At 49.2% G+C, this 26,005-nt stretch overlaps 1 protein-coding gene across 2 annotated transcripts in view; it reads left to right on the top strand.

The window, feature by feature from the left end:
* Window positions 1-3,028: 3,028 nt before the first annotated feature.
* The window catches only part of LOC149365772 (uncharacterized), a 64,803-nt gene continuing 41,826 nt past the window's right edge, over window positions 3,029-26,005 (top strand). Inside the window, exon 1 of one of the 2 annotated variants that reach the window (XM_089545943.1) lies at window positions 3,029-3,906. The gene's annotated coding sequence lies outside the window, so the exon portion shown is untranslated. The remainder of the gene's footprint in view (window positions 3,907-26,005) is intronic. The other variant, XM_089545970.1, reaches the window with a different exon arrangement.

The raw sequence follows: 26,005 nt of genomic DNA, 5'->3' as shown, positions 1-26,005 counted from the left end.
AATCAATCAATCAATCAATCAATCAATCAATTCAAATCAACCTTTAGCCTAACGGCCACGCACGAAAGGCAAGCTCGATTAAAAGCCGACTATACAAAATGTACCGAAGTCTACAAATGAAGAAATAGAAGGAAAATCATTTCATTTCTAATACGATATTAAGCGCTAAGCAGGCCAGTGGCTTGATGGACTAGAACTAACTGATCGTTCCGTTGGACTGGCACCAGCAAGGCACGCCTGGTTGGTAGAAATAGGAGATGAAGTGTTGGGGGGGGGGGGGGGGGGGGTTAATGACCCAAGGAAAGGTGTTGACAGAGCTGGAGGTTGAATAAGTGGGATAGTAGGCAGTGGCGGTCCCAGAGATTGGTTCTGGGGGGGGGGGGGGGGGGGGGGACTTCCGTATACCAAAAAAAGAAATAGAACAACGATCTTATTTACATTCTTATTTATACAACAGTTTCTGTGCGTTTCATTGTTGAAAAATAAATGGCGAACGATATAGATGTTATACCATAACTCATGCTTTGAATATTAATGGTTACCTGAGGAATATTCATTTCAATACAAGGGGGAAAACAGGAAGTCGGCTGAGATATCCCGCCACGGCGTGTCAAGAAGGTCAAAGCAGCTGCCGGGGCATTCCACGAGTGTGGTGAGCGGCCTTCATTGCTCAGTTCGGGGAAGGGGCTTTGTTCCGCCCTCGGTCCCCTCCGACAAGGCGGCTGGTTGGCGCTCCTTGTCAGGCCAACAAAAGGGATGATCCCCTTGCTGGCGTCACTGTCTCCCATGGTAGCATAAAGACATGAATGGGTGGCTCCTTGCTGCTCCGACCAGGTTGCTGGCCACCGCAGGTGAATGGCACCGCCACCGCAAAGGCAATGGTGGGGCCACGGCACGACCACTATACCTGGACAGTCGCTATGAATTGTACTCATATAGCCACCAGCCTGTAGAACGCACAATTGTGTGAAATAAGACAGCCGCTAACACTGTGAACGTACAAAGTAGGGGACTACTTGAGGAATCACGGACGAAAAAGCTCACCAGTTTTATGTCAAAAATCGCATCTCGCCATATGAGAGCCCGAAAACGGTCGTTCGGGAAGATGTGCAAAGGCTTCTCCACCCTAGGACCGCCACTGATCGTGGGGCTATTTGGTGCTTTGAAAAAAATAATGTATATTGAAGAAAATAAGAGAGATAGCATTATTTACCAGTAATGGTGTCTATTCTTGTCTTCCTTACTCCCAGAGAGCGATTTATGCCATGTGACCTGTATTTGGTGCTAAGCGTAATAGCGATAACGGTGCCTCTTTAACATGCTCATCATGGTCAGTCGGATTGCCTCTACTGCGGGAAAAGTGACTCTCCAGATGTTATCTAAGTATCCCTTTGCTGAGTCAGCCAAGTCCACTGTGTCCCCGCAAACTCCCGCTTTGCCGTTTTCCTGTTGGAGAAAATTCCGTTTGACAAAAGGCGCTCCTTTTCAGTGCCAAAGCTCGCTGTGGTAAGCTGGCCGAGGAAGAATGCAGTAAACTCCGCTAAATATGCTCCGCACAGCAGATGGCCGGCAGACACCCCAAGGCTGTTTTTCACGAAAGCGTGCTCTGCCGCATTGCAAGCGCGCAAAAGGTGAAGCAAGCTCAAAGACTGTGACGCCTTTACTTTCGCCGGCGGGGCTTTCGTGCTGTTCAAACGTTGGCCCCGAAAAAAAAAAAAGCAAAAAGAAAGCTGGAAACCTTTTTGAACAACATTTCAGTTTAATGAGCGATATCACTATCAAGTTATTTTTCTAATACTCTCGTTATAGATACCTAGAAAACAGAATTTTGCTAAAACTTAGTGATCTCCGTCGGGGCAGTCCTTTGCATCACCCTGACGTTTATTAGATCCACAGTTTCAGTGTTCTGTATTCAGAGGCGTGTAGACCAGGGTAAAAATAAACGCGGTTCATGATATTGCCATCTTAGATGAGTAAAACAAACTTGCTTCCTGAGCTCGGTTCTATAGCACTTGTCCAACAGGAACACTTGATTGTAGAATGCATACAAAATGAGCTGAAAAAATTTCTTTTCGACTTTTAATTACAGGCCACAGGAATTTAAATTTCGATTAGGAAAGCTTAAATAAGAACTCGTCGCGGAAGGTTCCACAGAATTCATTCTACAGGTGAAGGCTGCAGGGAACATTCTTTTTGTTTATTTCCTTTTTGAGCAACAAAAGGGGAAGACTACGCTTAGGAGCTGCCTGCTACACGTTAGATGCGACAGCATGCATGTTGGAGGTTTAACTCAACTTCACCAAACATCGAGGAGTAGAATTCCTCGCGGAGAAACGTCCCGACCAGAAACTCAGCTCGTGTTTAAGAGTTGGGTGCCCGAAGGGGAGGCGACTACCCTCTCGATCACGCAGAACAAAGTGGGTTAGCGGCGGCGGAAACGCGGTGACAGGCACTGAACAAGGAGTCGGAGCCAAGACGCCTTCGACGCGTTCCGAGAAGGGCTTGCGGCGCGGGGCCACCGTTTTCAAACGCCTTTCTCTCATTTCCCTTCTTTTCTTTTTTCTTCGAAGAAGTAAGATGCTCAAGAGCAACGACAAGAACAAGAAGAAGAGTATGGCGACGGCGACCAGAAGCGGCGACGACGACTACGAAGGGGGGGAGAGTCTTCTGGAAAAGGGTGCGGAGGGCGAAGCAGGTCGAGGGTGGCGAAGGGCACTGTCCCACCGGCTCGCGGCCCCAAAAGAAAAACGCGGGCCTAAGACTCCGGTCGGTGGCTGCCGCGGATTCTGAGCGAGTCTTCCAACAAAACTAACGGCAGCGGCGCACACCGCGCGCTCCCTCGCAGTCATCGCGGCCACTCTGGAGGAGATGGAGAAGAGAGCGTTTGTTCGGGACGGGTGGAGGGAGACGCGGCTTCCGTTGCGCGGTGGTTCCTGCCAAAAAGTCGGTCGGGCCGCGAGGTAATTTTAAATCCATGGAGGTCATCCCTTCCCTTCACCCCCCACTCCTCCTCCCTTCCGAACTCGCTGCTGCGACGGCACCCTCGCCAAAACTTGCGCTAGCAGAGAGGAGAGCGCACCCAGTCGTTTTTCTTCGCTCATGCGCTTTCTCCTGACGAAGGGGCAACGCGTAGCGGCTGCTCTGCGGCTCCCCATCTTCTTACTCATCTTCTTCAAAGAAGGATTGCGTCTTCTTTCCTGCCGTGCCTAACGGTGCGCGGCCGGACAGGGGCAGGAGAGCGTCGGGCCCGCAGCGCCGCGCTCAACTTTCACGCCGCTGACTACCACTGCGTCGAACAGGAGTGGCGAAGAAATCAACCGCGAAGGCAGTAGAAGGTGACGGAGCGAGAAAGAAGGGGTGGACATACGCGTAAGCGGCCCCATGGGGCCTCCGGTGGTACGTACGAGTTGCACTGGATACGTCGACGGATGCGTGCTAAGCCTCGTGAGTGACAATCAGTCGCAACCATCACCGCCGAAGGTAACCTGTAACAACACGCCTACACCTTCATCCCTGTCTCCGGACATCCCCATCACCATCCGCTGATGGGAACAGGTTTTGCGATGTCGACTCCGCGTGGCTGTGACGGTGGTGACGTGGTACTTCTTTCGACTGGAGGCTGTGTAGAAGCAACAAGAAGCTAGTTGGTTCGCGCGTTTTGTCGTCGTCTTCTTCGATTGGTATTGCACGTCTTCTTGCGACGACACTCCGGAGATTGCTGTGCCGCTGCTTCAGTGGAAGTGAGTTGTCGTCGGTGGTGACCTGACGGGAGCTTGACTGGAGCTGTAGCGAGTGCGCGTGTGTTGAGCGGTCGCCGCTCTCTCTTTCCTCGGCGCCTGACAGCCTCGAGAGAGGGGCAGCGATCGGTGAGGAATAAAACGCCGTTGTCACCGCTGTCGGCCCGAGGTGAGTGAAAGCCGTGTTACGCGTCCTTCGTGTATCCTTTTTTTTCGGTCTATAAAAAGTGACAGCCGCTGCCGATGCGATCTTTGCTGGACGGGAAGAGCGAGAGCTCGTTGTAAGAAGGGAGCGGCGGCATCGTTGTGACTCGACTGACGATAGAAACCGACGCCCGAGGCTTAAATATAGTAAAAAATATAGCAAAAGATATTGAAAAGAGATTTTGAAGCTACTTCAGTCGCGGCATTGAAGGTTAAAACCTGTATATTAAACGGTCCTGCTGTCATATACCGTAGCGTGTCTGTCATTTGAGCAATGACACTGCTCTAGGTGCCGTTGAAGTAACCTTTATGTTCGGTGCTGGATTGCGCTTGGCTCATGGTGGCGATAAAGTTTTAACGTAGAAAATGCGTGTAATTAGGACATCTGCATTCGCTGGGCAAGTGCCCGTCGTTGGCAAGCGCCCATATAAGAGGAGCGCTTCAAAGTTGGGAGGTGACCAAGCAAACTAACCGCCCATGTACGTGTTGACTAAGGGAACCAATGGCTCCGTGAAATGAGCTAAGAAGGTGGGATGGTGGAGACATCTGGTCGCTCAAGTCTCGGTGTGCGGGAACTAAGTCGAGCGTGATTTTCATCGCCAATGTCCGCAGAATGTTCGTAACATTTGGCTTCGTGCCTGATGGAGGCGGCACCGTGGTCGAATCTGGCCTTGGAGGTGCTACCGAGAAGTTAAGTGACGTCATAGTGATGTGGAATATCAGATTGAAGAGCTCGCTTTTTTCCCCATGGGGAAACCATGGGGTAGCAACCACAACGGTATCTTCTCCCGACCACTATGTCTCGGTCCAGTGATCCAGTTGCGATTGTCGCGCCCTCCATTGAACTATATACAGTTTTTATATTGACGAATGTTCACAACTCAAAGTAAATCGGCACGTGGTGACTTTGAGTCTGTGGTCTTCGACTCCTGAGCTTGAGGTCGTGGGATCGATACTGACCACGGCGGCCACATTTCGATAGGGTACAGCACCCGCTCTCTTGAGACATGCGCCTCAAAGAGCAACTCAAGGGAGTCGAATCATTTCTAGCGGAGTTCCTGTACACCACACACTGTTGCTCTCGCAATCAATCAATCAATCAATCAATCAATCAATCAATCAATCAATCAATCAATCAATCAATCAATCAATCAATCAATCAATCAATCAATCAATCAATCAATCAATCAATCAATCAATCAATTAGGGCACGGCAAGAAACTGGCACAACATGAGAGACGGAAGACAGTAAGAACAGCGCCGTCATAGCCAAGTGATTTTTTGTTTCATCTTTTCTATCCCGACTTTTTGCGCTGCAAAATTGAGACTGTCTGTACCGAAGGAGAAACTTAAATTCATCGAAATGTGAACATCAAGCAATAGTACTGCCAATACTCTCAAGACGTTTTACGATGTTCTGCCGACTATCAGTAACTTGCTTAGGTTTTCATACCTGGAATGATCTCTTCCAAAAGACCGTCTATTACTGCAGTGCAGTGAATAGCGACTTAATGTGTTTAGCCAGCAACAGCGGTGGGCCGGCAATCGGCGATGCTCGGTATCGATTTCGAGAAGACGTGTCAGATGTCCCGACGAACGTGCTTGTTAGGGCAGCGACATGTGGATTTCTCTTCTCATCGGCCTCCCACGGCAAAATCTTCCCGGCGTTTACGCAAACGAGACAGCGCGATCGATCTTGGCAGCAGAAAGGCTTAGTCACCTGGCTACTATGCAAGGACGAGCGAGACGGAGTAAAGAGGAGAGGTAACCCGGCGGGAACAGTTGGTCGAAGAACGGAGAGAGGGGGGTAGCAGCCGATCCTCCTGGGAGCCGTCAACAGCGCGGCCCCGAGCAGCTGTTTATTTCCAGGTCGACGCGGCGAGCGAGCGAGCATAGCGGGGTTTCGCTGCTTCGGACGCTTGGTCCCGAGTACACGTCAGCCAGCAGCCAGCCCGTGTGCGTGCACGGGGGGCTGCCTGTTCGCTCTCTGCGCAAACAAACTTGGCCGGCGCGCCTGCGAAACAGCGGCGTGAGGTGCGCTTCGTGCCGGCACGAGGTGAACACGCTCAGTCAGGCCGCGTTCGCCGTGAGGTGGGATGAAGGCAGTTACGGTAGCAGAGCCAGACAAAGGAAGTTTGAAAATGCTTCGACTCCGCTGTGGGCGCTTTAAACGCCGTCCTCATTAGTCGTGTCGGCTTCGATCCAGTTCGCTGCGGTGATCAGAACCTCTTCACAGAGCTCGCCAATTTGACGCAGCTTAATGCTCCGCACTGCAATGAATTGGGACAGAAATGTCCCCAGAAAACATTTTGTTTCGTATATTACCCCCCCCCCCCCCCTACCTCCTTTGGGTGCGCGCACTCCGTGGCTCACCTGGACCACGTGACCACAGGTGGCGCACTTAACTATGCAGACCTGCATACAAGTTAACTCAAAGCAGGCAAAAGACCTGTGCGCTTGTGTCTTTTCAGAGCCTCTATTACTCGCGAGCTTACTCCGAACATACGTCTGCCTCGCGGCTAAGACACAACTTAGGCAGCGTGGAAGTTTTCGGCTACGACACACCACGACGCAAAGCGCAGACGGGGTCTATACATCGAGGGCGATTCATCAGGTAGCTATTGTTCTCTCTAAAGAAAAAAAAAAGAACACTGCAGATGGCGGACGTAACACGAAAGTTCTCTTCTGACGTGTCGTCCCCCACATGAGGCGTACCCTGAACCGCCAGCGGGCATATTTTCTCCTTGGCGTCGCGCAGTTACTTCATCCAAAGCGTTGATTTTTGGGATTGTTCTTTCTGTAGTCCTCGTCCTTTTCAGCTAAAGTTATGAACAGAGAGGCTCGTTTCACTGTCGGCGGACGTGCAGCAGACGTTTCTTAAAGCTCAGGAACTTGCGATCGAAAGGAATGGTAGCCAATCAAACAGTCGTCTACACTGCAGCTTAGCGCTCACTCAATATCCTCGTTCAGGAGCATTCGTCTGTCCTCCCTAAATGCGTTCCTAAGGCGGCCGGATGCGCCTAGCGCGGTTGCTCAAGGGGAACGCCTACGAAGGTTTGCATTACTCTGGACGCGGCATGCTATTCTACGGGGAAAACAGAGAACGCTAATGTATGTCACACTAACACTCCCTCGCGTCTCCTCAAGCCGCGAACCGTGTGGTTTGAGTACAGTGGCTAGAAGTGTAGTTTGAGAGCCTACCCCGACCTGCAATCCTGCAATCTTATCTGCAGCGCTCGGCTGCCATGTGGCTCCACACGGTGGCGCTGTCGCGCATATCACAGAGGCCATGTTTTCAGCGACGAATCGTACGGAGGCTCTTGGAAGAGTACAGACACCCGCACAATAATCGTCCGTACGATCCGCTTGCCGTGATCACCGGAGTTCCCAGCTCGCCGTTTGCAGTACCGTGCCAAGTATTATTTTCAAGCCGCTCCAAGGCAGTGAAATTCAGGCCGAGTGGGTTCGAATCCAGGGGAAGCTTATGTCCGATATAACTGCTCGCCCGAAACCTGACTGTAACGTCGTGGTCTGCCCCTGGAGGTTGGTCACCCCGCTCGCATCACTTCAACCTCTTGCTCCAACATCATATACCATTCGGCCTCCCCCGCGGTGATACTACGCTGTTGTGCCGCCTGTGGCTGGGAGTGGCGTTCACAAACGCCTATTGCCATCTCATCGCAATGGCTGACTCTCCTGCGTGTGACCAGTGCGGTTGTGACGAGACGATCAGCCACCTCCTCTGTGACTGCCCTCGTTTTGAGCGAGAGCGCGGCCTCCTAAGTGCTTCTCTGCTCCGCTTGCTCTGGGGCCTTGGACACAACCTTCCAGACAACGGAAAGCGGTGAAAGCGCTCCTGACTTTCTTAAGGGACTCGGGGTTGCATTCCCGTCTATAATATTGAAGTTTTCAGTGCGCGCCCTCTGTCTCTGTGACATAGTGGTCGCTGGACACTTAGACAACTCATTTCCTTGCCGCTCTTTTTCCTTTTTTCCCCTTTGTTCCCCTCCCCAAGTGTAGGGTAGCCAACTGGGCATCGCCTGGTTAACCTCCCTGCCTTTCCGTCCTTTTCTCTCTCTCTCTCTCTCCGATAATAAAAATACGTTACTGTGAGGCTGAAAGCTCTCCTCCCGCCCTCCTCGTCGTCATGAGGGCGTCGACTGCAAGGTCACGTGGTCAGTACAGGTCACATGATCAGTCGAAGGTCGACCCAGGTGACGTGACTTCGCAGGACGCAGAGTACAGAGCGGCCACTCGCCGGCCACACAGTTTCCATTTACGACGGGCAACGACGCCGCAGAGAAATCCCCCCCCCCCCCCCCCCTCGCACCCTAAACTGCTCTTAGAAAAACGACGGCCCATTGTCTAGGGTGGCTGTTTTGGCGAGTTGTGACATGTCTTCAAAAGATGTAGCGCAGCTCAAAACGAGAAGAGTGTATGAAGACAGGAGATGTTGATCTGCCAACAGAACATGCAATATATAAAGCACATGATACACTCAGTCGCGGGCAAATAACCTCGAACCACATTGTTGACAATAAAAAAAAACACTAATTCCGGTGCGGAATTTTTTCTGCGTGGTTGCATACAATGAGGTCTTTCGGCAACGACATTCACACGGCATATTTTAAGCAGCACAAACACGCCCATGACCCCGCTTTATACCAGTTTTTCAATAAAATCCACGGGGACACCTAATGCCACGATATGTTGTCAGTGCGATAGCATTATCAGCTGTTGATGCCTTTACCGGAAGTGCGGTTATTTCCGGTCAGGTGACATCACCTTCGTTTAGCCAATGAGAGTGCTTCATTCTTCTTACGTCATTTCCCTCCAGCCAATGGGCGAAATTTATGACCGAGGACTTATTTTGGCATGGTGGGGAGCAGCAGCGTCAGCTTGTTCTTCGAACATATGCCCCGTGAAGTACGTTTCCATTTGCGCCCAGCTACCGCGAGAAATCGGATTCCGCCGTGCCTTGAAGCGAGGCTGTACGGTACAAGCAGGATGCTTTCGAGGACCGGAAACGAGATCACGGCTCCATGAAAACGTGGCACGGCTTCGGCAGCCAGCCAGTGTTGACGGACCCGGTTGACACGTCCGCACCGTTGCGGCTGCCTTGCGAAAGCGTTGCAGCACGTTGCTATAAAGGCAGGTTGCCGCGGGCGCTGCCACCGTTGTCGCGACGCTGGGCAATACGCGGCGTCCCGTTCCGGCTGTCAAACCTTTTCCGCTCATATCTTATGCCCGCCTACATATAGTTCAGACTGCGTGCTCTAGAAGCACTCCAAGGGTTGCCCCGGCTAACGCAGTGATTTCAGGGAAAACAAAAACAAAGAAGCTCACAGGATGTTTACGACGCTTAGCAAGGCATTGTTACAGTCCAGCCGTGCTTTGTGTAATGATGTCACTAGAGGGGGTGCCCAGATATTCGAAATGTTTCAATAGCGACTCGAATTGCGAAATTCGTCCGCTGCTACGGTTGAGGATGGCACTGGTGAACGCTTTCAAGGTTAGGGTACATTTAACATAAATAGGCCTGAAAGTAGGAGATTAGACAGCCGCTGACGTAGCTCAGTTGGCAGAATACCGCACGCGATTTACGGAGGTCGTGAGCTCGGATCCCACCGATGGCATACGGTTCGTTTTACGTCTACTTTCTAATCAGTTATTTTGCATGCAAGAAATGGTTACATTACTAATTTCCCATTCATCAATGCTACAAATTAAAATAAATATTCCCCTATGCTTTCCTCGTTTTCAGTGACTTGGCTTTCTTCTTAGGTACTACTCGAGGCAGTGATTAGATATTGTGAGGTCAGTATATATAGTTGTATTTTGCTAGCAAACCGTAAACGTGCAAAGAGTTATCGAAAGCTTTGTGAACACGCAAGGGAACGAAAAACAAAAGGAAACATTAATATCCATCATATTAAATAAAAGAATCATTATGTGGGCGCAACGAGATGGTTGAAAAGCACACGCATTATACTTCGCGATAACAATGTTATTTGCACATACGCGCGCACCCTGCCCCCCCCCCCCCCACACACACACACAACACACATACACGCGCGTGCGCACACACACGCACGCACACAAGCGCACAAGCTATTTAATACCGAGTTTATGCACGATTGTGACGTGCGGTATTGTTGATTAGTTTCGTCATCGTCCCACCACCGCTGTCAGAGTTCACGGCATGCTAACTGCATCAAAACTCCAGAAATGTTCCATCTATAGTTCTTGAAGTATGCCACCGACCTTTGTACCTCCACACCAGCTGCTGTAGAGATCCCTGCCCCACACTCTTCAGTGCTTTTGAATTGTGATGAAGGTATGAGGCCCATATGCCTTAGCATTTCTGCTTTCTTTGTAGAATGTACTGCTGTCCAGGCGGACTGGAAAGAAGAAAAATAGGCAGAAAAAAAAAAGATAGTTGTTGACTGCTTGGGACGGAGTATTTTTACGAGAAAAAGCACAACGGCAAGGTTCAGGCCACTCGTATCGGGTTGCTACGCGATTCTATTTTGGATTCTAGAGCGGTAGCTGTGAACGGTTTCCGATACTGAGGAGAGCAATTCCGCCTGAGGATTTCGCGCAAGAGGGGGGAGTGTTTGACTGGCCTTTATTGCCGGTAATCAGGCGTAACAAGGATAGGACAGAGGTCGCAGGGTCTGCGCTACAGCCCATCCACACTCTTCTCCTTACACTTACAGCGCCTGGATGCCCTGTAAATGCTGATCACTTGAACGTCTCTCTGGGGCACCTCGAAGAAACAGCCAGCCTTTTCTCCATACTTTTTGCCCCTCTTATGAGTTCCCTCCCCTTTTCGGATGCTTTTCGAATACTCTCCTTTTCGAAGTAGCTCTTAGTACTTTTATGCTCCTTTTCCGGTTTTCAGGTGACCTGTCGTCAGGCTGAATTGCCTTTCTTTTTGCTTACTTGGGCCGAAATCTTCCTTCACAACTTTGCTACCCGCTGAACGCTGCGACATAAGTTCCTATCGTTCGCACCACCGCGGACAGAACGTTGAGCTGGGAGGCACTTGGTCGTCAGGATTCAGTGCGGCAGTTATCCTCGCCCATGCGCGCACACATGGACGCATGCGCCCGGAGCTCCACAGAACCATACACCAGGGGGCGCAAGTGGCGCAAGCCTCAACATGCCCGTTCGTGCGCTCGCGTCAACGACACACGTTGCCCTACGAAAAGATAAGAGAATGAAAGCAACGAAAAAGGAAGAAAGAAAAAGAGAAAGAAAGGAAGAAAGAGAGCTAAATCTTCGCCTCTACTGCGCTGTCGGTGCTTTCCGATCCGTTCCTTCCGCAATGCATCTTGCGACGCAGACGACGACCGCGTGCGCCTTCTCAAGTTTTAACAGCGCGACGCGCGAAGCGCCAAACCAACCCGCGCGCCCTCTGGATGCGTGCCGTCTGCTGCGCCACCTGTTGGCGCTTTATTTGTTCTTCATCTCGCACCGCCTCGACGCTCATGTGCCTTCGCTCCCTAATTATATGATCTACGCGCCGCGCTCGAGCAACGTGAGATGCGAACGTTCACCCTTCACGAACGACACGAGACGAGCGGGCGTGCAGCGCGTGCTTTGGCCTGCGCTGCTGCGGCTGCGCGCGTCTTTCGACGCGCCACTTGCGACCTTAGAGGCAGTCGACATTCATGCTGCGTTACTTCGGTGCAGCGAGTTCCTTAATTCCACCAGCGGCGGAACTCGATGGGTCGATGATGATGATTCTTGTTTTTATTTGGGTTCAAAGGCATCTGTGGACAAAGAGCGCCATAGCACAATGTGTTGTCGTCTAGTCAGGGTTTAGTCATACACCCATTTCCCAAGAATTTCACCCCGAAAGAGCCGAGCACCATGCCAGATGAAAGCTTGCACCCATTGTATCATCAGTGAGTACCCGGCGGCACTGGGAATCGAGCCCCGTACCTCCCGTATGCAAGGCGGATGCTCATACCACAAGGCCACCGCTGCGGCACACTTTGTGAGTTGAAATACGGGAATAACACGGCTAGAGTTTCTGGGGACGATTTAAAAGAAATTTTCACCATTTCAGGGCACACAGGCAATCTTGCTTCACCACGAAGTCTACTGTGGCAGGCATGCAGACCAAGAATCAGTGCAATAGTACTGTCAGGTATCAATGTCTTACTTTAGGTATAAATTTAGAAATTTCGTGTTGACGCCATTGGTCACCGTATATGTGGGCCCCGAAATGGCCCACCTATGAGCTGGGCAGTGAGCTACCGGTGAGGCCCGGACACTGTTATTTTCTGCCTTTGCAGCAACCAGTTTTGAGTAGCGTTGAGAAGTTAAAGTGAAGGCTGCAAGTAGCCTGAAAGTCAGCTGACTTGCGAAGATTGGATCAGTCAGGATGTTCAATTTTTATACACGAGCTCAATGGGTATTTTCGCAGAGGGTACTACTGAAGAGCACTGATGAAGCGGATGGGAGGTCGTATCCCTGTATTGAATGTATTTGGTATAAGAAAGCAATCACATATTAGCCCACCCTCAAGAGCAACCATACGGCTGCACTTGTGTGGCTACGCTTGGATGGATGGTAATGGGTAATTACTCCTTCGTTTCAGATCTATCCTACCTAGGGCGGGGGGGGGGGGGGGGTGTACTTCCCCAAAATGCATTGGTCTAAGAAGGCCGTTGGCATGTTGGCATGTGGGGTTCGAAGTCACGAAAGTAGACGTGAATTAAGAAAGGCACTGTAGCGGAGAGCTCGGTATCAATTTCAGCTACCCTGACTTATTAAAGCCCATGGCGAAGCACAGAGAAATATCTGCATTTCCCCTCCGTCGAAATATGGCGGCACTCTAAACCGGAAAGAAGTAAGAAAAGGAGTAAGATCTCCTCTAACGCACTCCCTTTAAAGAGCAGGGTATTCTGACCAAGCCCTGGTGGAGCAAGTTTCCATTACTAAGAACACGGAATACTTACAGTTGGTAACGGAAACAAGCTCCCTTTTCGAAACATGCCAAGTTCTAGTAGTTAACGTAGATTTTAACCGAGATTACAATCTCCTCTATTTGCTAATCTCGGGACCACCGATGCCACGTTTAAAAGGCTCTTCCCATAGATAGCTGCGTCAAGGTACTGCGCTTTGCAGCGGGAATACACCTCCGTTGCTAAAAGTAAGCATTGCATATATTTAATGATTGAAAGCTACTTTAGAACTTGGGCAGTATACCCTGCCTCTAAGAGGGGGTGCGCTAGAGGACAGATTACTGCATTTTTACTCCCACATAGCCTTATTCCTGTCTAGACTGTGCCGCCGACAGGATTTGACTTCATGAGTATGGCTCCACAGCCGAACATCATAGCCACTAAGCCACCGCTGAGGGGTGGCGCGCAGACATCAGGAGCTTGAGTAGGATAGCTTTTCGTCAAGCCCAGACAGCTTCAGACAGCTCTGTCTGCAAGGAAGCCTTTTTTGAGACTGACAGACTCTTTGAGGTGTCGTTCCATTGGCTGTCTTGGTTGGCGGAGGGACAACTCTTTCCCAGAGATGCAGCTCGATGTTCTGTCCGGACGGGTCTCTGCACCACAGCGGTGACCCCGCTGCACCGAACTCTTCTAGGAGGCGTCTGGTGGTACGACGACACTCTGTGCGAGACGGCGTGCCGACGGTGGTCGTGTTCGGTTACGCAATGGCGCATCGCGACCGCTTAGAAGCCAGCTTCATCGCAGCAGCGGTCGGGGCGTTGAACCCTGAGCACACGGTGGAAGACGCGACGGCGCACGTGGCGGCCTGGGTGCGTCGGGCGTCCCTCCGTGCCGCTGACGCGCGGAGATAAAAAGAAGATAAATGGAAGGATTCATAAGGGCCGAAGCTACACCCGGGATGCAGAGGGCTCTGCTGCAATCACTCTATGGGAGCTCTTTAACGTGGATGCGACGAGGTGTCAGCACTAACCAGCGATTTCACCTCCATCAAAATGCGGCCGCTGCGATCGGTGATCAATCCCATAGAACCAGCAGAATTATCGTCTATATTGAGATGAAAAAAAAAAAAACTAGGTGAAAGTTGAAACTAGCTATCTTCTCAGCAGCAGAACGCCGCGGTCACCGAAGAACGTAAAAAGCAAGCAGCAGAACGCCATAATAACTGCAGAACGCCGCGGCCACCTAACAACGTAAAAAGCAAGCAGCAGAACTCCATAACAACCGCAGAACGCCGCGGCCACCGAACAACGTAAAAAGCAAGCAGCAGAACTCCATAACAGCTGCTGCGGGCCTCGCGACCTTGCCCAAGTCGTGAGGTATTAGGTGGAAGGGTGACATGAAATATTTGGGGGAAGAGTTGCAATAAATGTCTGGTGGAAGGGTTACAACAAATGTTTGGTGGACGGCATTTGTTAAAAAAAATGAGGAAGATGGGCAGCGGCGGCAGCCGCACTGCAAGCGCACGGCGCGCGATCGTTGCGTTGATGCTCGGAGCTCGGACCGCCATTTTGGCTAGCGCTGCTCGCGCTGTATCCCGTTACAGTTAATTCCCGTGGAAATAACTTGAGGACTAATTTAATTGAGTCCTCACCTTAAGAGTCCCTTGACTTCGTCAGTCAGTAGCACTTCATCCCACTGATGCTATCAATACAGATCTTACATCCTACTGATCCAATATTCATAGGTTATGAAAAAAAAAAGAAGCATTTGACAATGTCCCCCATGCACGCCTATAGTTCTTAAACTCTCAAGCTTAAATTTTTATCTTTTGGTTCTGGATTGGATTCGTGATTAATGGATCACTACTAATTCATTCACGATAATTCTCATTCGTCATCGCTTTCCCTTCTTTTGTCAGGCGTCTCCCATGGTACTGTTTCAGGCCGCCTTCTATTTCTTGTCTATATAAATGATTTAGCCTCCAACATCAGTTCTAACGTTCGAATATGTCCTGATGACTCTGTCATCTATCGCCGATTAGCTAACCAGGCTTACGTCACCAGCCTTCATGAAGACCTGGTACCTGTCCAAGAGTTATAATAAGGGAGTAATTACTCATTGGCATCCACCCAAGCGCAGCCATACGGCTACAAAGGAAAGCTATACAGCTTTTTCAGAAACTTCGTAGTTAAAGAAAAATTCGTCTTGGGTGGATGCCAATGAGTAATTACTCCCTTATTACAAATTTACTCCACCTTGAGGGATTCCCCTAAAACATCTGCCCAAGAGTTGTGTAACACCTGGCTAATTTAATTCAATTCTGCTAAAAACGTTATTTTTCCTATCAACCGCCGGCGCAACCGCCCGAATACTGTTTATACAATTAACAAGATCCCATTAAGTCGGTAGACTCCTACAAACGTCTCGGCACCCACTAAGTAAAAATTTAAAGTGGTCGCATCACGTTCACCATGTCACCAAACCAGCTAACCAGATTTTAGGGTACTTGTGCCGTAATCTTACCGTAGCCCCTCGTTCCACAAAACTGCTTGCTTACTTAACATTTGTACGGTCGAAATCAGAGTTTGCATGCACCGCATATGATCCTCACTTTCTAACCTCATTGGCACGATTGAATTTGCCCAGAACCGCGCTGCCAGATACATTCTGCCCAATCTCCGAGGAAAATTTCCATCACTAAAGATACGAAACACTTAAGGTTGGGAACGGAAATAAATTCCATCTTTAAAACATGCGAAGTTCTAACAGTTACCCATATTTTAACGGAGAGTTTCCTCTGTTTGCTAACCTCAATACCTCCAATGCTGTGTTTAAAAGGCTGCTGCCACTGCTAACCGCATTAAGTTACTTACATTTAGTGATCGAAATCTACCCTGGGACTTGGGAAGCATACCATGCCTCATAAAGAGTTCAGTTCAGTTCAGTTCAGTTTATTTACCTTAAAGGCCCCCTTGTATCGGGGGTATTACATAAGGGGTGGGATTTTAATGAAATGAGCAAACAAAACAGCGAATATTATTCAGCACTGAAGGTGATCGGTTACATGTTCTTGAAAAGTAGAGGATGAAGCGATGTTGACGATGTCAGGGGGTAGGCCGTTCCAGTCCGTTGCTGCTCGAAAGAAAAATGAAGCGGAAAAGGTGGCAGTATGCGATGGCGGCCGGGCAACTTGTAGGGGATGACTGGTGCGGTGAGATATGCGTGCGGCTGCTGTGATATACGGTGACCGATTGAGGGAAGAATGAAATAATTTGTGATAAAGGGTGAGACTTGAAATGCGACGACGGAACGAAAGGGGCGGTAGTCCTGATAATGCTTTCAATGAAGAAATGCTGACGTCATATGAGTATGCAGAGTGGATGAATCGAGTGGCACGGTTTTGGACAGCTTCTAATGCATTAATTAAATAAGTTTGGTGCGGCCTCCATATGGCAGAGGCATATTCTAATTTTGGTCTGATGAGCGATTTATATGCGAGTAATTTTACGTGTTGAGGGGCAAGGCGGAGATGACGCTTGAGAAAACCAAGTGTTTTATTCGATGCTGAAATGATGTTGCCAATATGGGTGCGCCAAGATAAATCACAAGACAAGGTGACTCCTAGATACTCATAAGATGATACTGAATTAATCGAGGTGTTAGAAATGGAATATCGGAAGCGATGCGGGCTATGGCGACGAGAGAAGGATAAGAGTTTGCATTTATTAGGATTATTAGGATAAGAGTGCGCTATAAAGGACAACTTACTACCTTTATACTCTCTTATAGGCTGATTCGTGTTTAGAGTGGACGATGGAAAAGAGGAATATGCACGGAGTCCATTGGGGCCAATGCATTTTCGTCCCACTAATATGGATGGTGGTGAAAACAAAATCTCTACTGCCCCTACCAGATGCTTCATTTTCTGCAGTTGGAGTGCAGGACACCGGATGAATGCAGTGGAAAAGAGCAAATGACTGACTGATAGTCCTTTTCATTCCTGGTTTGATGCTTTGCAGTGAAAAGTTGCCGGGTCGACGCCCCTTACCATTTGCCGTATTGTATCAATGGCTGCAGTTTGTGCTACGTGCATACATAGCCTAAATCAGCGGCGCTGAGCCGACTTAAGGACATGTGCTGTGAACAGTCGTAGTAGGGGTTAGGCTATGTATCCATCGGGTTTAATCAAGCCCATCATACATAGATCACTAGGCGCGTGAAACTGTTCCACATCATTTCTAGCATAATGGCGACCAGGATTATCAACTCAGAGCCGCCAAAATGGTGTCTAATTTTAACTTCACTTATTATCACAATGCAGAGAAGCAGGCTCTAAACAGAACGTGTTATTTTTTCTGATTTTTTTTTTCATTGCGATTCATTATTACGGATGGCTTGCTTTATGGACAATTTCACCCGCGAACCAAGGTGTTCATATCAACAAGGCTCGACTGTGGTAGGGTGGGCTTCGTCGCATGCAACGCTGAGGCAAAGCCACCCGAAAACAATCACCCAAGTGCGTCTCCAGCGCGCCTTGCAATGCAGCGCGCAACACAGCGGACCGACAACAAGGAGCTCTCATACTCTAAACGGCAGCCGACGATTGCGGTACCTTCTTGCTCTTGAGCGGCGCAGGGCAATGGCTGCCGGGGTGTTTTTGCCACCCGACCACTCGTATAGTAGCTCCACTCCGCCTCGGCAGGCTGTTTCGGACTCCGGGCGGTGGGCGACGCTCCCCTATTTTGAGCGTACGATAAAAATACGGGACAGAGTCGCTCTGACACTGACACGATTCGAGATGCGCCGGGGCGGCCTTCCGGTGTGTACGAGGCAACAGCGGCTCTCCAGCTGATGAAGGAGGGGGGAGGGGGGGGGGGGGGGGGCTCGTCGTCGTCGTCGGTTCCCGATCGCGCCCCGACAGCGCCCGTGCACACGCGTTGCTCGTCGGCGCCGGATCACGGACCGCTCGCTTCTCTAATCTTCGCGCGGCATCCGACTCGGCGCGAACTCAAGGTGAGGGCCTTGAAATGCGCCCCGGGTACAACCCCCCCATCAACGAGAACCCGCTTTGGAAGCCTTTCTTTTCTTCTCACCGGGAGCCCTGCTCCTCCTTTCCCACTTCCCTTCCTCGATGAGAGTCGGTTGCTTTTCGTGGACCCCCGTGGCGGGAGCGCTGTTGTGCAGTGCAGATGGCGATGGTGGTTGAGCAGAGCTACTTTCCACGAGGAAGCTATACGAACGCGTTGTTTTCCACAATAACCACCAGGCGTTTGCACTATACGTTAGTCGATATACCAACTGTTGCGGACTGTTGCTGAGTGCGAAATCGAGGGCACTCCACAAAGGGAGGCGGGAAGATGGAGACCAACAGGAACTGAATGAAGGCGGCCAGTATCAAAGCAACCGCGACCCGTATACTGCGGTGATAACGGCGCGCTGTACAAACAAGTACTTGCGCACCAAGGTCTCGTTTAGCATGTCGGCAGCACGCAGGCTCTTTAGAAAGTGGAAAAGAAGGTAATTGCAAAAGGGTGAACGGGCTTAAGCAGAGGCGGAGTTTTTTCAATGAAAGTGCGATGGCTCAGTGGTCATGGCGCTCGGCTGCTGACCCGAAAGACGCGGGTTCGATCCCGGCCGCAACGGTTACATTCCGATGGAGGCGAAATTCTAGAGGTCCGTGTGCTGTGCGATGTCAGTGCACGTTAAAGAACCCCAGGTGATCGAAAGTTCTGGAGCCCTCCACTGCGGCGGCCCTCATGTCCTGAGTCGCTTTGGGACGTTAAACACCCATAAACCAAACCGAAAGTACAAGAAGCACACCGGCGCAAGGTGACATTAAAGGAAGGACAACGACTTCCTGTATGCGCAACGCAAGCGGCGTTACGACTGTAAGCGGCGGGGATAAGATGGCCCGACAAAGCTGCTTTACGAAGATGGCCGTGACAACGAAGATGGTACTGCGTACGAGGGCAGGAACTGCGAGCAGCTGCGCTGGCCTGATGCTGGGGCTAAAAACCTGTCTTAAACGCCTTCTCTGCGCATGCGCGCCTCTCCTTCTCCGTCCTCTCTCGCTCTCCACTGGTTGAAAACAAAACCGTCAGCTTGTTGCGCACATGCGTCGTCAGTGTTGGCGACAGGTGCAAGCGGAAAGCGTTCATCTGCCATTGCGCATACGCACTTGGCGCCTCGAAGAAAAAGATGGCGCCTGTGGCGTTCATGTGGACTTGTTTTAAACTAGTTTTCGGAGATGCAACTCCGGGCAGTAGAGCGAGCCAAGAAGGCCTGGCCACCTAGATATGCAAAGAAACCCACCAAACTTCTCCCCTACACTTTAAAAAATTTTTAGACTGTCTATAAAGGCTATGGACTCTCTACAGTCAAATCCAAGAGAACAGTCTATAAGCAATACAAATGGTAGAGACAGTCTATAGACAATCTATAGATTCATGGCCATACACTTTTAGTAGACTTTTGTCTCTAGAAAGTCTCTAGACTATGAATAGACGAAAATAAATATCTATTAGAAGGAAATAGAGTCTATAAAAAGTCTATAGACTGTCTATAGACCATTTTCATAAGGGTATTCTGAGGAAATAAACGTTTTCCCTCTCTGTCTCCGTCTAGCAGACGAATTTTCTCGCTCTTCACGAAGGGCTTCATATCTCATGAAAAGTGCGGATGATTTATTCTATTTTTTGTATATGGAAAAAAGAATACAGGGAGACTCGTGCGGCAAAATGTTCGATTTTGTGTGCTGCGGCAGCGGTTGACGTTCACAGATGCTGAACGTTGTGCAGCAGAAGACGTCCGGGGACGCAATCTCCGGCTCCATGGCACCTATCAGAGGATGCAAAGGCGGAGACGCTGCGGCCCACTCTTGTGACCGCAAGATGGGCAGAAGAGGCTGACGTAACAGCAGACGCAATAAAAAAAGAACGCGGGGAAGAAAACCAGCAGGGACGGAAGAAAGCAGCATGAAGATGAAGGACGACGGTTGTGGACGAAGTTAGTACCGGAAACGTGCGCGTCTACAGCGCAATGTCGCTCTCGCGTTGCCGTCTGTTGCCGCAATGACCTTTCGCCGGCGGTCTGCAACACTGCACTTACTATTGGGGCTCTTCGCTGGCACCGTTTCCGCTACTGTGATCCACGAAGAGACCCAGCTGTGCCTGAGCAGTGACAGGTGTGCGCCTTCTCGGGGCCTTCTGCGCATGCGCAAACACCTCTTCGTGGATGGCGCTATGCTAAAACTCTCTAACAGGATCATGATCTGCCATTACTGTCGTTTGTATGAATATTCGGCAGCATGTGGTGCGCGTATACGCAGCATTTCTGGACAAGCACGTTTTTTTTTTTTTTTTTTTTTTTACAGCGGGAAGTTGTTGACGAACGCAATTCCTTCGCATATCTTAAGATTTTCACAACAATGATCAATCTGTCTGCAGAACCTTCCTTCCTCCGGACACTTGTAGTTTTCTTCAGTTTATTGTCGAAAACGTACTCATTTGTTTTCTACACCAGCTTTACTTGGTTGTAGCGCAGCAAAAACTTTACAAGGGCAGGATTTCGCTAAGCATCACAAGTTTAGACCATTCTAATCGTTCGAAAGTTGCGTCATAAATAACAGTGATCCAGTGCAGTGGAGAGCTGGGCGCATCAGTACATTTTAGAAAAAAGTAAAACAAGCGGAAAGATGCAGACACAGAGAAACGCACGGGAAAACGCTGGACTATCAACTGAATTTATTTCAGTGAAGATCCCACATGTATGCTATTCAGTAATGTCACCAGACATGAGCACATGACAACACGAGAACATCGAAAAATAAGATAACATAAGATATTAAGATAACATGACATAAAACAAGATATCTGATTTTTCGACGTTCTCATGTTGTCATGTGCATATGTCCGGTTTCATTGCTGGTATTAAGAAAACATGAGATAAAATAAAATATTGTCTGATTTTTCCCTGCTCTCATGTTTTCATGTGCGCAGTCTGGTTTCATTGATGAGGGGTATATATGCGTAATGCGTATATGCGTAATGTAATGCGAAGGCAAGATAACCGCTGGCCCTTAAGGGTAACGGAGTGAATTCCAAGAGAAGGCAAACGTCGCAGGGGGCGGCAGAAAGTTAGGTGGGCGGATGAGATTATCATTTCATTTATTTGTCCCTTAAAGGCCCGAAGGCATTACATAAGGGGGGGCGTACATACAGGTTGGAGGGTAGTGGCAGAGAACACACAAAAAAAAGAAAGGGGGAAAAATACACGGGGTACAAAAAGAGTACAATAATATACAAACTAAAAGTTTTCGAAGTTTTAAACTATGAAGTTTTCGGGAATACGGTGGCCGCAACTGGCAAAGGACAGGGTTGATTGGAGAGACGTGGGAGAGGGCTTTGCCCTGCAGTGGGCGTAGTCAGGCTGCTGATGATGATGATGAGATATGCGTGGCCTCCACGGAAATAAATACAGTTGATAGTGCAGCGTCGTCCCGTTTGCTTCTCTGTGTCTGCGTTTTTCCGCTGGGTTTTACTTGTTTAAAAAGAATCAAAGTGATCTCCAAGAAAGCTGGACTTTACAAACATGCAAACGCGATGGCTAGGAAGCCGTGAATCCCAGAGCAGGAGCACAACAGCAGCGAGACGGAGAGGGATCAGCGGAATTCAGCGCGGCTGCAAAAAGGAGCGCTCTCGCTCTCCGGCGCTCGTTTCCAGCTATTCGCGCACACTGCCAACTTTTCCGCATTTCCGGCCTTGGGAGCATCCGGCCCGCTTAGCGCACGGTGGCCCTTGAGAGGAATGGGGCTTGCGCTCACAGGCACGCCGAAATGAGCCCGCGGCCGATCTGCCCCTGAGAGCCGGTCCCGAGCCCCGCGCTGGGACCCGTGCCAGAATCATTGAACTTGGCGACGACGTTTAGTCTCCCGCGTTCCGCGCAACCGACTTGACGAGAGAGGAAGGCACAGACACGCCTGTCTTGGATCTTTCACATAAACTGCGGCGCACTCAAGGCGGAACAGAAGAGGGGAAAATTCGGGGGACGCTGAAGCACCGCCTTTAGGGTAGGATACGATAGCGTAAATGGGTTCTTTCAATGGCCGGAGGTCCTCTTTTCATATCGCTTCGCAGACGAGGACGCCGATTTTAAATTTTTCCTCTTTTTTTATTTTTTATCTTTACCACAACACACATGAGGCCTTCCTTTAACCAGGTCGAATGAATGTTCTATAAATTACACACCGAAACTCTATCTGTCAACACATGGCTCGATAGGAAAAACATTTTCTTTTGTCTTCTGTAAACTGCCGCTTGTGCAATGTGCCTGAAACAATTGAACATTGTTTTATAGACAGCAAAGACGTGATTTTGTTTTGGGATGTGTTGCAGAGGATGCCGCAGAAAGATTTTCTGCTAAATTCCTACAGTGTGCGCTACCTTGTTGTTTCTCAACCTGACTCGAAACCCTATGATATGATTTTTCTGACTGGACTTCATTGCCTTAGAAAAACGCGCATGTTGTTTCGCCAAGAATTCATTTTATCCGAATGTTTCTGCAGGTAACGGACTTTTACAAAGAATTGGACTTTGTACCGGATTGGTTTCCTCTCCTGATGCACTGTATATCCTTGCCGGCCTTTTAGTTCTTTTTCTATCAAGTTTGTGCCACGTAGCGCCTGCCTATGTGCTCTGTAAATAGTTTTTTTTGCGTGTGTACACACACACACACACACACACACACACACACACACACACACACACACACACACACACACACACACACACACACACACACACACACACATATATATATATATATGAGAGAAGCCAACAGCCACAGAAACTAAGGGGCACAGGGGATTTTTAATGTATTTATTTATTTTGTGGTGTTGATCAATTTATATTACTGAATATGTTATCGCTTAAAGCGCTGGTGAACACTCCCAAGGTTAGGTTATTTGTAAACATAAATACCCCCGAAAGCAGAAGGTTTGACAGCCGTCGCCGTAGCTCAGCGGTAGAGCACCGGACGCGTAATTCGGAGGTCGTGGGTTCGGATCCCACCGGCGGCATGTAGTTGTTTTTTCTTCTGCTTTTCTAATCAATCAGCTTTAAGCGATAACATATTCAGTAATATAAATTCATCAACACCACAAAATAAATAAGTACATTAAAAATCCCCTGTGCCCCTTGGTTTCTGTGGCTGTTGGCTTCTCTCATATTTATAACGAGCCCCTCATTCCCCTTTCCTCGTCTGCTATATATATGTATATATATATATATATATATATATATATATATATATATACACACACATATATATATACATATATATATATATATATATGTCTTTTCTGTATATAACCATGTAGAATAAATACCATGAAAGAAAAAAATTCCTCAGTGGTCGAGGGATAGCGAGCCCGGCTCACAACCCACGGAGCAGGGGCTCGAGTACCGGCTCGATAATTTTTCCCTCAGCGCAATTGCTTTTCTTTCTTCAGAGGCACTACGTAATGTTGGTGGAATGACGTCACGACACTGTAGACCAATGATGAATTGTGCACTGATGTCCTCACTTTTGTGCTATGTGGTCGTTGGTGTGGTAGGCCGTTAGACCCCCAAAACCACCATGTGACCTCTAACGTCAACGTCAAACATGACTACGAGAGTTGTGACGTCAACGACTCCTTCGACCAATGGGGGATTATCATCCCATAGAAGCTGAGGTTCACGTCGAATGGAAAGTCTAACGCTATTGTGCAAAATCCCATCTCCTGGTGGCTGCCCGTTGTCCCATGAATTGTATAGACTTTGCCGCGTTCTGTGTGAACACCAGGAAGGTAAGATGACCACATTGGGACTTAAATGCCAATGCTGGCAAAGAATGAAGACAAGCTGGACACCACGAAGGTTGGTTTGGCGTCTGTCTTATCCTCAGTCCTCGTGAGTACTGTGCCCGCATTTAGAACCATGAAAGGACTACAAACTTGGTGCTGAAGCTTCTCTGACGTCACTTAAGGCAATTACTGCTGCACGTCGAATTTAGACAGCCGCAGCGGTTTTCGTCTCGACAATCCAATCTCATTGCAGAAAGAAAAAAAAAATCAACGTTGTGCAGTTATTGGTTTATTTATTTAAAATACCTTCAAGGCCAGGCCAGGGCGTCTGAAGAACGAGTAGGTCACAAAGCAACATCAATGCCATAGTTATGTATATATCACCGGCAAGTACCAATCCTTGAAAAGCAGATAGAGCTAACAGTAAGGGCCAGGGAAGCACAAACGAGAGCGTTGGAAGCAACCGCGACAGCATATCGATCACCTGTTACGAGCTATAATACAATCGCTTTTTCAAACTTTTTTTTTATTTCACTTTAGTTCAGCTGAGTTTATTCAACACGAATTCTCGGTGCTGGAGAACTTCAGACAAGCCGTCGAAATCTTTGGCTTGACGGCAACCGTAGCCCCGTTACAGACGCAGCCGCAGTGGCACCGTATTTTATGAATATGTGAATTCAGTAGGTTACGTCAATAGCAGCCACACCGAAAAGAAGCTCCTCGTTTCTGACTAATACAAAAAAGTAGAAAGCGACAGAAGTATCCCGCGGAATCAAGGTAAATTCTCCGGCGGAAGTTTTAGCCCCAAAGCTCGAAAATATACTTCTTTGCAACTCATTGACTCATATTTTAACGCGATAGTATTAAGTGTCTCGTCCTCGGCGTTGTGAGCGAAAAATCTCTGGAGAAGCAATCTAGGTGAGTCACCTAGGTCACGTGACCTTTTGGCGTCGTCACAACATGCGCACACAGCCATGGCAGGTAGAAGTTAAATCAATAACTGGTTGCTCTCGAAGAGCAACCTGGGTCGCAAAAGCCCCGCCGGTGGCAGCACCTGCCATCGCGGGGCAGTGGCGCATCGCTTAACCGCTGCACCACCTGCACTACGTCATACCCTTAAGGAGGAGCTTAAGTGTAGCGAGAGCTACACTACGCCAGCTCTTCGAGCCTTCAGCGTGGCACCCCTTGAGCTCCGTGGCGGCGCCGTGGCCTTGAGCCGGTTGGTCACGTGGTGCGGAGCTGCTGCTGCTGCCGCGGGCGAAACCGAGCTGCAACAGCTGTGCGCATGCGCCGTGTCGAGTGGGAAAGGGGGTGGAGAGGGGGAGAGGTGTCGCGGCTGTATAAGTAGGCGGCTCGGCGAAGCTCTCGCGTCACTCCATGTTTGACCAGAGCTAAACCGCATCCATTTTTTTTTGTTATCCTCACTCTGGACCTGCGATACTTCAATGGGGTGGGAAGACGTTATCACGTTGTTGTTCATCTTCATTCACAGTCTACTCTTGTTGTTTTTGTCTGGATGCGCTTCAACAAGCCGGAGGGAATTCTATTACAATGAATTTAAGACTTTTAGGTGCGAAAAAAAAGAAGACCTGCTCATGACCTGCTGGGGCTATGAATAACATAAAAAATAATTACCTTGACTACTGATCGTGTGCGCCGTCTGTATGTAATCAACAAGTTCCGAATTGGTTAGCGGCAAAGCTCACTTGTTCTCAACGCAGTTGTTTTGCACGAATATATACTTGTGGAACGTAAAGACAAGATTTCTGTTATCATTGTTATGATCGTATTAAGGCAGATTACGTCTATGGCAGGCCAAATACTTTCCTCACTGACCTCCGACTAACCATGCCCTGCGGCGGCCGTGGTCCCCTATCCATACAAGCTTCCTAACCTCAGACACCCGCCTGACTCTCTGGCGCTCCCTCAAGCGTAGGAAATCTGGACAAACCCTTCTAGTTTGCATAGCCGCCACCCCGACACGCGTGGCACTGGACACTCAAAATAATCGCGTGAATTTCGAATGCTTCGTGCATTGATCTTCTATGGTCGTGGGAAGTATTCGGTGTGCCTGGTCATGAAACATTTTATAGCTGATATTTTGTAGCAAGGAGGAAATGTCTGCAATAGGGATCACCATGTTTGCGCATAATTTCTCCAGATTGTTTAGATTTCTTAAAATTTCAAGTACAAAATATCCTCACTGAGTTACACGGTGCTCGCTACTGGCGGTCAACAGATGGCGCTAGTTGCTGGATGTACAGTCTTTGTCAAAAGTAACCAGGCTGCATGGTTTGCTTGTA

Source organism: Amblyomma mixtum, chromosome 1 (assembly GCF_055824585.1).
Source record: "Amblyomma mixtum isolate Tamu chromosome 1, ASM5582458v1, whole genome shotgun sequence".
NCBI lineage: Eukaryota > Metazoa > Arthropoda > Arachnida > Ixodida > Ixodidae > Amblyomma > Amblyomma mixtum.
This window is presented reverse-complemented; position numbering and strand designations above follow the sequence as displayed.